We start from the raw sequence: 12569 nt of genomic DNA on the forward strand, positions 1-12569 counted from the left end.
ACTACACCGCGAATTTGCTGATGCAAAACCAAGTTGACCTCACCGGGATTTGAACACAGAAACAGTTGGCTTGTTTATATCTCCGTAACTTAACGGTTTGGTAAAAGACCACCGACAGAAGAAGTGTCAGGCTTTTGAAAAAAAAAGGTAAGCACTGGGGTGGATTCGTTCGACTAAAACCCTTCAAGGCGGTGCCCCAGCATGGCCGCACTCCAATGACTGAAACAAGTAAAAGACAGACGTGTTAAAAAATACTGCAGGGCAATATGATCCAGAACTCTATTGCTTCGACCGTCCGCAGTTCTTTGGTACAAAGCCGCACCTTTTGGTGATGGAGGCGGTTTACATTAATATATGCTTCGGTATTTAATTGGGATGTCATTCATCAACTTTGGAAGAATGAAAAGCAAAAATGACCAGCAAATGAGCCAACAATTTTTTCAGGGAAAAGTTTAGTCGATACAGTGGACCCTATTACTTGATTGGTACTTTATTTTAACGACCTCGGAGGGATGAAAGGCAATGTTGGCCTCGGTGGGAATTGAATTCAAAACATTAAGAGTCAGAGCAAGTACTGCCAAAGCATTTCGTCCGACGTTCGAACGATTCTTTCTTGGCCACAAGAGCGACGGTGCAAGAGACATTGCAAAGAACATTTATATAAATGGCGCGTGCATGTATGTAGATAGATAGATAGAGATCCCAAGAGCGGAACATTCACAAGGGTGAAGCCCTCTCCAAGCTGTGTTCTCCAGCCTACAGGCGCATGCCGAGTTTAAGCTTATTTGTCCGGGCAATACTCTGAACTTTCATCATATTTACTGAAGTACAGCACGTCACTCCCCACCTCACCTTCCTCCCACCGCAGAATTTGAAGTTGTTGAAGAAAGTGTCAATCCGCAATGCTTTCAATCTTGCCAGCCATACAACTTTCGCCATGGCCACCACATAGAGGAAAACCGACAGCGCATTTCTCTAACTAATAAAGAGCTATAGAGTAATACTTACGCTGGGTTCGGCTAATAATTAACTCCATCCTACAAATGACACCAGCGGTTCGATAAAACTCCGCAATGGTCAGACATTGAACAAGTTTGGGTAAGCGATTTATCTGATTCGCACGAATTTCGTCCAGACCTAGCTACCGATGTTTCAGTACCAGTAGAGTTTATTTCGAACTGGCATTACCCTCAGTAACACATTGAGACCATGAATTTCTAGAAGCTGTCAATAGCTCACGAGTTAAAATTTAAATGAATAAATGTTTCGGTTAATCTTCACCGACGCCCGAAATCTCTCTGAGAATATCGTCGCTTTTTTTCTACCACTAACCATCGATAGAATGAATATTTTGACATATCATCGACCACATTACTCGACTGCTGAGTGTCTGACGATGTCCCAGACGTCAAGCATCCAATTTCAGACCCCGCTTGACTTAGGACAGCAGTTAAGTCAAAGGGATTAACTGTGGGGAAAAAATCGTCCCTCATAAATGGTTATAACATCTGACCAGCGTTCAGGAATTTCAGTAGACGCTTCAACTTGAGCGCATGTCCGCACATCGTCATCCATGGCGTACCGCGTCTTTTACAAAGGTCTTGGCGGCAGATGAACCTTTTGACCTGTGGAACATGTCTGTTATACAAGAAGCCAAAGAACAGACTCTCCAATCTTGACATATAAAAACTGGGCAAAGCACGACAGTCTTTGGAGGTGATGTATGTTTACCATATTTGATTACAATGCTTGTGACTTCGTTGCAGTTCCTATCTACCTGACGATTTGGCCCGCGCACAGTCCTAAGCACTTTAAAACAACAGTAGATCCATATCCAGTGAACCAAGACCGCGGCTGGTGTGGACTATCTTTTTCAAGAAACTAAGTTGCAAGATCACCGAGATGTCTTGGCTAATGCATCGTTCTTTTATTACTTTGTATTCGATAAAGCAAGTGAAAAAAGATAAGAAAAATGAGACGACAAAAACCTGTTTTGATGCTGTGTTGTTATTGATATATGAATAATAGGCGCAAGAGTGGCTGTGTGATAAGTAGCTATAGGTGCAAGAGTGGCTGTGTAGTTAGTAGCTTGCTTACCAACAACATGGTTCCGGGTTCAGTCCCACAGCGTGGCACCTTGGGCAAGTGTCTTCTACTATAGCCTCGGGCCAGCCAAAACCTTGTAGACGGAAACTGAAATAATCCCGTCGTATATACGTATATGTATATGTGTGTATATGTTTGTGTTTCTGTGTTTGTCCCCCCACCATCGCTTGACAACCGATGCTGGTGTATTTAGGTCCCCGTCACTTAGCGGTTCGGCAAAAGAGCCCGATAGAATAAGTACTAGGCTTCCACAAAATAAGTCGATATGATTCGACGAAAGGCGGTGCTCCTGCATGGCCGCAGTTAAATGACTGAAACAAATAAAAGAATAGTAAAACGGCAATTGCTTTCGCAACGTTATATAAATAAGATGAAAGCTATGTACTTCACCACCAGGGGGACCTGTTGCATCAGTTACATTACTTGCGTTCAGGATAAGTTGCAATATATCATGCATGTATGTATATATATATATACTCACATACACACATTATGTGTGTGTGAGTGTGTATGTGTGTATGTGTGTGTGTTTGTGTGCGCGTGTGTATGTGTGTGTGTGTGTGTGTGTGTACATGTTATTGCTGGTTAACTGAAGCAGTAGCGACTGATGAAGATTTTGTTATGCTCTGATTAATATCACATATCAGGTTATGTCAGTATGGTATGTAACTGACAAACCTTCTCTCAAAACATGGCTTATATATATATATATATATATATATATATACGTGTGTGTGTACACCCATATGATTATGTATCTATATATATGTTGTTTCCCAAACCACAGCTATACATGTAAGCTATATATATATATATATATATATATATATATATATATATATATATATATATATATATGATATAAATAATATATAAATATATGCATATATACATACATATATGTGCATACCTACATATATATATGTATATATAGATGTATATGTGGGTATAGGACATAAAAAAAACGTAGACACAATGAGAAACGAAAACATAAGAACAAAAACATAGAAAACAAACATTTTTTCGAACAACGAAAAAACAAACAGAGAACCGAGACATGCAACATAAAGAACATTCCCTTCATCAGTTATCCCTGTTTCATCTACTCCGCATTTCGAAGGTGGCTCACCACTTTAGCCTCCGTGGATATCCCCCCACCACCATCCACACCTCCCTTGCCAGAGCACGTTCCGTGGACCGTGCATCTGCTCTCTCCCCTCGAACCCGCCATGCCGTTTCCCGCCTCCCTTTCCCCTCACCTACCATCCCACCACTCTACTCCTCCAACGCATCATTCTCCGAGCTTTCCGGCGCCTCCAGTCCAACCCCTCCACCTCCCACATCTTCCCTAATCGACCCCTCCCCTCCTTCAAACGAGTCCATAACCTACGAGACCTCTTGGTCCACAGCTTCTTCCCCAACCCAACCTCCCAACTTGGCTCGTTCCCTTGCTCCCGCCCACGCTGCCGCACTTGCCCTTACCTCTCCAACACCACCCTCCTCATCAGCACCCATCACCAACCCTATCGCATCACCGACTCCTTCACCTGCACTTCTACCAACATCATCTATTGCATCTCCTGCTCTCTCTGCCATTCTCTGTACATCGGACAAACGGGGCGCCGCCTGGCCGACCGATTCGCGGAACACCTCCGAGACATCAACGTTTGCAATGACACCCCGGTGTCACGCCATTTCCGCTCTGCTGGTCACTCCTTGCAGCAATACCTGTCTGTGTTTGGATTGTCCATGCACAGGGGCCATCCGGACTCCCGTTTGCGCCGTGAACAGGGATTAATCTTCTCTCTTCGCTCCTTTGCGCCACATGGGCTCAACTCCCCTCCACTCTTCATCTAACCCCTCCCCCTGCCTACTCTACCTACTCTACCTTCCCACCCCACCCCATCCAGTTCCTTACACCCACCCCAACCTCTGCCTACCCACATACCCCCTACCTCTACCCCCACCCTCAGCTTAACCCACACTCCACCCATACTTTCCCCACTCTCGCCTCCCCTGCCTTCGCCTTCCCCACCTCCCAACACTCTCACATCACACCACACATCACTTCACAAAACACCACCACGCACGCAATAGCACTGACCAACTCCTTTCTCCCTTCCCCATTTTTTCACACCTACATACACACATACATACGTTAAGATCACCAGCATTCTCTCATGCACACACACACACACAGCTTTTCGTATTTGGATCACCGCTTCTTTCCCCTTTTGTTATCTCCCCTTTTTCTTAGCTCTCTGTCCGGCAAACCACCATGATAGATCGCTGACCACAACATTCAAATTTTTTTTCTCCGTGTTTTTCTCCTTGTTTTCTCCTTATTCTTTCTGTTGAAGAGCGTAGCTCAAAACGTTAAAGACTTTCTCTATTCCCGAGCGTTAAACTAATACATCCTTTTGTTGTTTACACCACGTGTCCTTGTCTGTTGTTGTTATTTTCGTAAATTCTCCCATATATATATATATATATATATATATATATATATATATATATATATATATATATAAGTTCAAAAAAGGGAAAGACAAAAAACAACAACAAAAATCAACAACGTGAGGACGTGATACAGATTGTGTTGCATTCGTTCATTTATATGTGCACATAAACAAATATACTGTTTATAAAAGTACTATTAAACTTCTAGGATACATACATATCTACAAATATACACATACACATTTAAATATACATATACACGCATATATACACATATATATATACAAACACACTTGCGTGTGTGTATGTGTGTGAGACAGAAAGCAAGAAAGAGAGAGAGTGAGTACTTAATGCACTCTTGAAGGCGACTTAAGTTTTAAATTGGGCGAAATATCTTACTTCGTTTGGGACAACCAAAGCTTAATTGCTTGATTCGTTCATTAGGCTGCATTAGGAAATAGTGCAAAATATGACGTGGGGTACAATTTACGAGAAATCTCAAGAAAAGTTTGTTACTTTGAGAAAGTGAAAAGTAAGACGGAGACGGTAACACAGGTTTTCAGAAAAATGGCTTTTCCTGGTAAGCATTTCTCTGATAGCTATAGGTACAAGAAAATTGTTATGCGAAGATAGGATAACCTTGCAGTCCTAATATGAAAGCGTTCTTCTCAAACCCAACAAATAGTTTATTTAGGTTTTTCATGTAAATATGCAGATACTTGCAGGTATGCAATGTAAGATCGGTAGAGTATGAAGCAGATGTCACTTCAATGAAGCCAAATCAGACGGTTGTTATGAGCGAGAGAGCATTCAAAAAAGATATTACAACGATAGATGATCCATCAGATACACTGGCAGAAGAAATTCTATCCTTCTACCCAACCACTTCTGGAAAATGGTATGGAGATGGAATATTTACTACAATATTAAATGGAGATGCCTCGAAAGATTGAAATGATACGTAAAGAGATCGAAAATGCAGACTTTGCACGATATAATGAGCACATATCCTGTTGAAATCAAAGAAGTCTAAATTTCAAAGGAGAGATATTTATCAGATGTCTTCAAGCAAATAAATTCATCCTGTCCAATTGAAAAATCCAGCGTTGGTTTAGAAACACCGGCCTTTTTGGTTCAAGTGTGGATACATCGTACATTTTCTGCTTTCTTCTTACAATCTTCCCATAATTTTACACTTCACGACTATAGAAACACCCCTAAATAGACACACAAGCTACATGAACAAATTACAAACTCCAAACAAATTATATTAACAATCTAACCATCTAGCAAAATTCTGTAGACAGTCAACTGTAGATCTAGAAATGTAGTCTACAGCATAAGGTGCATAGAAGGTACTTGTAAAAAAATGAACATGACGTACATAGGAGAGACATCTAGGAGCATTGCGGAAAGACTAAATGAATGCATTTTATTCAAGCACCCAAAGGACCCAACATTCAGAGAAATACAAGAGTACAAATGAAACATCCCCAGTACTAAATAGGAAATATACGTACTAGGTAATCATACCGCCATACCCACAGTTTATATTTATATATAAGTAGAATAGTTAGTGGGCTGTCATGTAGATGTGTGTGTGTGTGTACGTATACGTATATGTATGTGCACATGTATATAGGTAAATGGATATGAATGTAAACTGATAGATATACAGACGGATAGATACATAGGTAGTATGAACAGACAAGCACACATAGACACATACACAAATGAAGACTAAAAAACGTGATCACACACACTTCACTTCTCACAAGGATACATATGGAGATACACATCCATACATGCAGACACAGTACATAGTCACAAAAACCCATACACAGACACACTCAGACATGTACACACAAGGAGACAGGGGTACACACATACATACATGAAAACACACACACACACATAAAAACACAGAAACACGAACACACAAACACATGAATATGCAGAATACATACATACAAACGTACAGACATACATATATATATACATACGCACACACACACACATACATGTATACACACACTTACATGCATGCATACATATATACATACATATATACATGCATACATACATACATACATACATACATACATACATACATACATGTGTAAGCGCACACACACTGACCCACACACATGCGCACACACAAACAAAAAGAACGCAGCTCGGATAACGGACAGAGTCAACGACTATTGAAAAGGTTGCAAGACGCAACGAAAATTTTAGGAAAAATAAATAAGTAAATGAGTGGAAACTTTACCGGTGAGTGTGTTAAATAATAAGGCACTAAAAGAGGATGACTTTCCCCAGATACAACAATATATATATATATATATATATATATATATATATATATATATATATATATATATATATATATATATATATATATATATATATATAGGAACAAAGTATAATACAATACATAGATAAACAAATGGAATTAAATACTACATACGTTAACAAAATATAATTAAACACATTAAAAAAAAAAACAAAAAAAAAAAAACACACACACACACACATGAACATATAAATAAATAAAAACTAATACAAATGAACACGTATTAACAGAGAATATAGGTGATACAGACACTCCCCATACACACATGCACTTACAAAAGACACAGACACATTGAAGGACACGCATGCGTAGACACATACAATAGGAATACAAAATACAAAATGGCTGATAGTTAGCAAGGTGAGACACACATAAGAAAGAAGGAAACAAAGGACCACTGATGAGGTCACAGAAGTGTGACGAAAGAACTCTGGCCGAAATAAGATTAAGATTAAGATTAATGTAATATAAAGCTGAAAAAAAAAAATTAACACCAAATATACAGTGCGTGTGTTTTTATTGGCTAAACTGGCAATATGACCATCCCCAAGTACAACAATATATATATATATATATATATATATTATATATATATATATATATATATATATATATATATATATATATATATATATATATATATAGGCGCAGGAGTGGCTGTGTGGTAAGTAGCTTGCTTACCAACCACATGGTTCTGGGTTCAGTCCCACTGCGTGGCACCTTGGGCAAGTGTCTTCTACTATAGCCTCGGGCCGACCAAAGCCTTGTGAGTGGATTTGGTAAACGGAAACTGAAAAGAAGCCTGTCGTATATATGTATATATATGTATGTGTGTTTGTGTGTCTGTGTTTGTCCCCCCCCCCCCCAACCATCGCTTGACAACTGATAGTGGTGTGTTTACGTCCCCGTAACTTAACGGTTCGGCAAAAAGAGATCGATAGAATAAGTACTAGGCTTACAAAGAATAAGTCCTGGGGTCGATTAGCTCGACCAAAGGCGGTGCTCCAGCACGGCTGCAGTCAAATGACTGAAGCAAGTAAAAGAGTAATATATATATATATATATATATATATATATATATATATATATATATATATATATATATATATATAAATAATGTAAAATGAAAGAAAATAGTTTCTGACAACACAGAAAGTTTAATAAAACCTTTATATCACAAAGAGAGCCTATCTTCAGAAGAGAAGGGGAGAAAGAGAAAGAGACAGAGAGAGAGGAGAGAAAGAGAGAGACACAAAGAGAGCCTATCTTCAGAAGAAAAGAACAGTCTAAGAAAAGTCCAGTTATGTAGGATCCATTAATCCATTCAAACTTCCCAGCGTTTATGTAACAGCAGCAGTCGCTCTCCAAACGTAAGTGTACTTGACGTTCCACGCGTTGGTCTGAACAAACAACAAACACCCAGCTGTTGCTATAAGATACTCACCATTTGTAATATGACGGTTCAATATCAGTAGTAGTAGTGGCAGTCACCCTTTAAGTGTTGCCGGCTGTTCGAGTCTTGGTGCAAACAAATCTCGGCTGCTGTCGTAGGCTATTCACCATCTATTGGACGCTGTCATAGGTACCACTGGCTCTACTCCGATCCACTGTTAATTTTCGGGTTGATGCAGTGGATCAGCAGAGCTTCTTTTATAAGTAAATTACCAGTGTTATTCTCAGAGGTTAGTATGGAGGCGTCTATCATCTTGGTGGTATTGCTACATCTGGTCAAGTGTTTGCGGAAGGACGCGTTGGTGGTGAGCTGCACTAATTCGGACGTGGAGTGGTTGTGTTGTGCTACCGTTGTAATGATTGTCGCATTTGGAGCATCGTATTTGGTATACCAAGCACGTACGTAAATACATGACTGAGTCGTGAATGGGGCAGTTCGTTAGGGTGCAGGGCTGTTGTACTGCATGTGACCACCTCGTTGATAGGTGTTTGCGTAGGGACAGTCCTGAATGGGCCAACCGAATGTTAAGTCCTTCCCTGCGGATAGCCTTATAGATAGCGGAGGTAGTCTTCTCATTGAAGTGGAGAATCTTCAGGAAACAGGCATTAGAGATTCCGGATTAGAGATTTCGGCTTAAAGGATCCTACATAACTGAACTTCTCTTAGACTGTTCGTTTCTTCTGAAGATGGGCTTTTACGCCCGAAATATAAAGGTTTTATAAAACATTTCGCATTGTCAGAAGCTGTCTATTCTCTCTCTTTTTACATTCTTTGATATTACAATGGCTCAAGCGAACTACAACACACACACACACACACACACGAACACACACATGTGTGTGTGTGTGTGTGTATATTGTTTCAGTCACTCGACTGCGGCGATGCTAAGGCCAGCTACTTATTCTATGGTTATCTTACGCCGAACCGCTAAGATACGGAACATAAAAAACACTGCAGTGGTTGTCAAGCAGGGTGGAGGACAAACAAAAAGACACACACATATAATAAAGCCTCGTATATCTAGAATGTGTGTGTGTGTGTGTGTGTGTGTGTGGAGAAAGAGAGAGAGAGAGAGAGAGAGAGAGAGAGAGAGACAGACAGACAGACAGACAGACAGACAGAGAGGGGGAGAAAGAGAGAGACACAAAGAGAGTGTAATACATACATAATACATACAAACATACATACATACATACATACATACATACATACATACATACATACATATTGGGTCATCCTATAAATAATGCGGTTTTTTTATACTTCTTTAATTTGTCAAAATTAAGATAATTTGTTTTTAAATCTAAAATATACTCTGCTTCATTTTATACAATGCTCTTCCGTCTATTTGGTTGACGTGCAAGGTCTCTCCTCCAAATTTCACTTGTCCATGATGAAAAATATTCCTCCAGTACTGTTCTAACTTCGTCTGCAGAATTCATATTTTTTCCGTCCAAATGATTTTGAAGACTGCAAAATAAATGATAATCAGATGGGGGCAATGTCTGGTGAATATGGTGGGTGGAGCATCGTTTTCCATTCAAATTGCTCCAGCCTTTGGAATATCATCCTCGCTGTATGTGGTCGAGCATTATCCTGATGGAAGAACACCTTTCATCTTGAAACCAAAGATGGTCGTTTTCCTTCTAACGCTGACTTAAACCGCTCAAACTGCTCGCAATAGATCTCCTTTGTTATCGTTTGGTTTGAGTTTAAAAGTTCAAAGTGAACTAAGCTTTTCATATCCCACCAAACAGATAACAACACCTTACGTGGGTGAAAACCTTCTTTAACCTGGAGTAACGGTGTTTCTCCTTTCCCTGCCCACTCTCTTCAGTGCTTGACATTTTTATAGAGAACCATTTCTAGTCACCAGTCGCTATTCGGTAAAAAAAAAAAAAAAGGCTCATGTGTGAGACGTGGTAGCAAAGAAGAGCACACATGCACTCTCTACGCGCGATTAAACTCGGAAAGTTTGTGAGGAACCCATTGACCCAATTTGCTGACATTTTCGATGGCCTGCAGGTGTCGATGAATGGTTGAACGACCAAATCTGAGCTTGTCTGCTAATTCCTCAACAGTTACGCTGGGATTTTGTTCCACCAGGGTTTGCAGGACGTCCTCGTCGAGCTCTCTAGATCTTCCAGGACGAGATTCGTCTACTAGGCTGTAGTTTCCGGCTCGGAATTTCTGGAACCACCATTGACACTGTCTCACGCTTACTGTCCGATCCCCATATACGGCATTAATATCCCTCCTACTTTCCGTTGCGTTTTTGCCTTTATTGAACTCATAAAGCAAAATAATCCAAATATGCTCCTTTGTCACTTCCATTATAGCTTTGAAAAAATAACTCTTAAAATCGAACTGCATTCTTCGAAACTTGCCCTAAGAATAAGGACAAGGTAAAATTACTACCTGCTGTTATAGCAAGTTGATGCAGGTAGTTTATCCCGTCCGCCTCCTACTTTTTGTTCATGCAATTGAAAAAATCGCATTATTTATGGGATGACCTAAGACAGACAGACAGACAGGCAGACAAACAGATAGACAGACAGATAGATAGATAGATAGATAGATAGATAGATAGATAGATAGATAGATAGATAGATAGATAGATAGATAGATAGATATGTTTGTAAATATGCGTGAAAGCGCCTGATGATCGTGGGTTTAATTCTTAGTACTGGATAGTGCGTTGTGCTTTGAGCCAGGCACTTCATTTCTCGTTGCTTCTGTCTACTCTGTTGTATATGTACACCAGCAATCGACTGGTGTACAGCACCCCCTCTCTCTTCAGCCGTCACAACCTGAATTTTTCACTAGGTCAACGGCGCGAATACCGACAGGGTATTAGTTCGTGACTACATGGGTACTTTTGATCAAATCAAATATGTTAACAAGAAAACCACTGGCTGTGTTGTACAATATTACATTCCTTTTATATTTTGTAATACTCCCCATTTGTTGATGTTATCTAAATAGGTGTATGTGTATCTCCTTCTGTCTCCTCTGACTCGTTTCACAAGTATAATTCGTTGAGGAAACCTAACACCGTTTGCAAGGACGAATCTGTGACATTTATACTGAAATAAATAAACTCATTGACAAAGAAGCAATAAATATTTCATCATTGGAATGCAGTGTAGTATAACAGCTCACTCTACGAAAGGCTATCATCTTGAATACCCAGTCATAAGCAATTTTATCCAAATCGTCAGGACAGCGAGTAAACGTTTCAGTAGGTAAATCATATTAATAGTTTACGTCAACTAACCTTCTTTTGCAGTTAACACCAACAGCATGTACTTATTCTCGCTAGGGTAAACCATTTGGCTCGATAATATGCAGTGCTGGACCTCTTATCCGGTTTCCAGAAATCCGCGATTACTGTGAAACAACGTGCAATATATTGTAATCTATACTGAGTAAACAGATCCTGCTTTTAAAGTTGGTTAATTTGTATATTGTGTTAAAAATAGCACCGTTCTCTACCTATTTTTTTCTTTTTTTAGGTGGATTGATAAAGATTAAACATACTCTGTATTAATTTATACCTGTATCTGTTAAATAAAATCATGTTCTTTTATTTATTTCTTTAATTTTCCTCCTGTAAATGTTATACTGTATATATGGCACAGTATGATATATTTTAAGAATTTTAAGTGGATTAATGAATATCAAATAGATGCCGCGTTAGAAGTGTGTTAATTAGAATCTTTATATTTCGTAGTTTATTGTATAATTTAAGTATACATTTGCACGCAAGCATAGCTGTTTGGCAAGAACTTTGCTTCGCAACGGAATGGGTTCAGGTTCAGTCTCACTGCGTGGAACCTTGGCATGTGTCTTCTGCAATCGAAGCCCCGAACTGACCAAAGCCTTGTGAATGGATTTTGTAGACAGAAATCGAAAGAAGCCCGTTGTATGTGCGTGTACGTTTGTGTGTGTGTGTGTGTGTGTGTGTGTGTGTGTGTGTGTGTGTGTTTGTGTGTGTGTGTGTGAGAGAGAGAGAGAGAGAGAGAGAGAGAGACCAGCGTTGAACAACTGGTGTTGGTTTGTTTACTTCCCCGTAATTTAGCGGTTCGGCCAAAGAACGGATAGAGTGTCAACCTGTTGAAGATAAGTACTGTGGTCGACTGAAACTCCTTCTAAGCTGGTGCCCCAGCATGACCGCAGTCGAATGACTGAAAA

The sequence above is a fragment of the Octopus bimaculoides genome, chromosome 13, assembly GCF_046866305.1.
Source record: "Octopus bimaculoides isolate indiv1 chromosome 13, ASM4686630v1, whole genome shotgun sequence".
Lineage (NCBI taxonomy): Eukaryota > Metazoa > Mollusca > Cephalopoda > Octopoda > Octopodidae > Octopus > Octopus bimaculoides.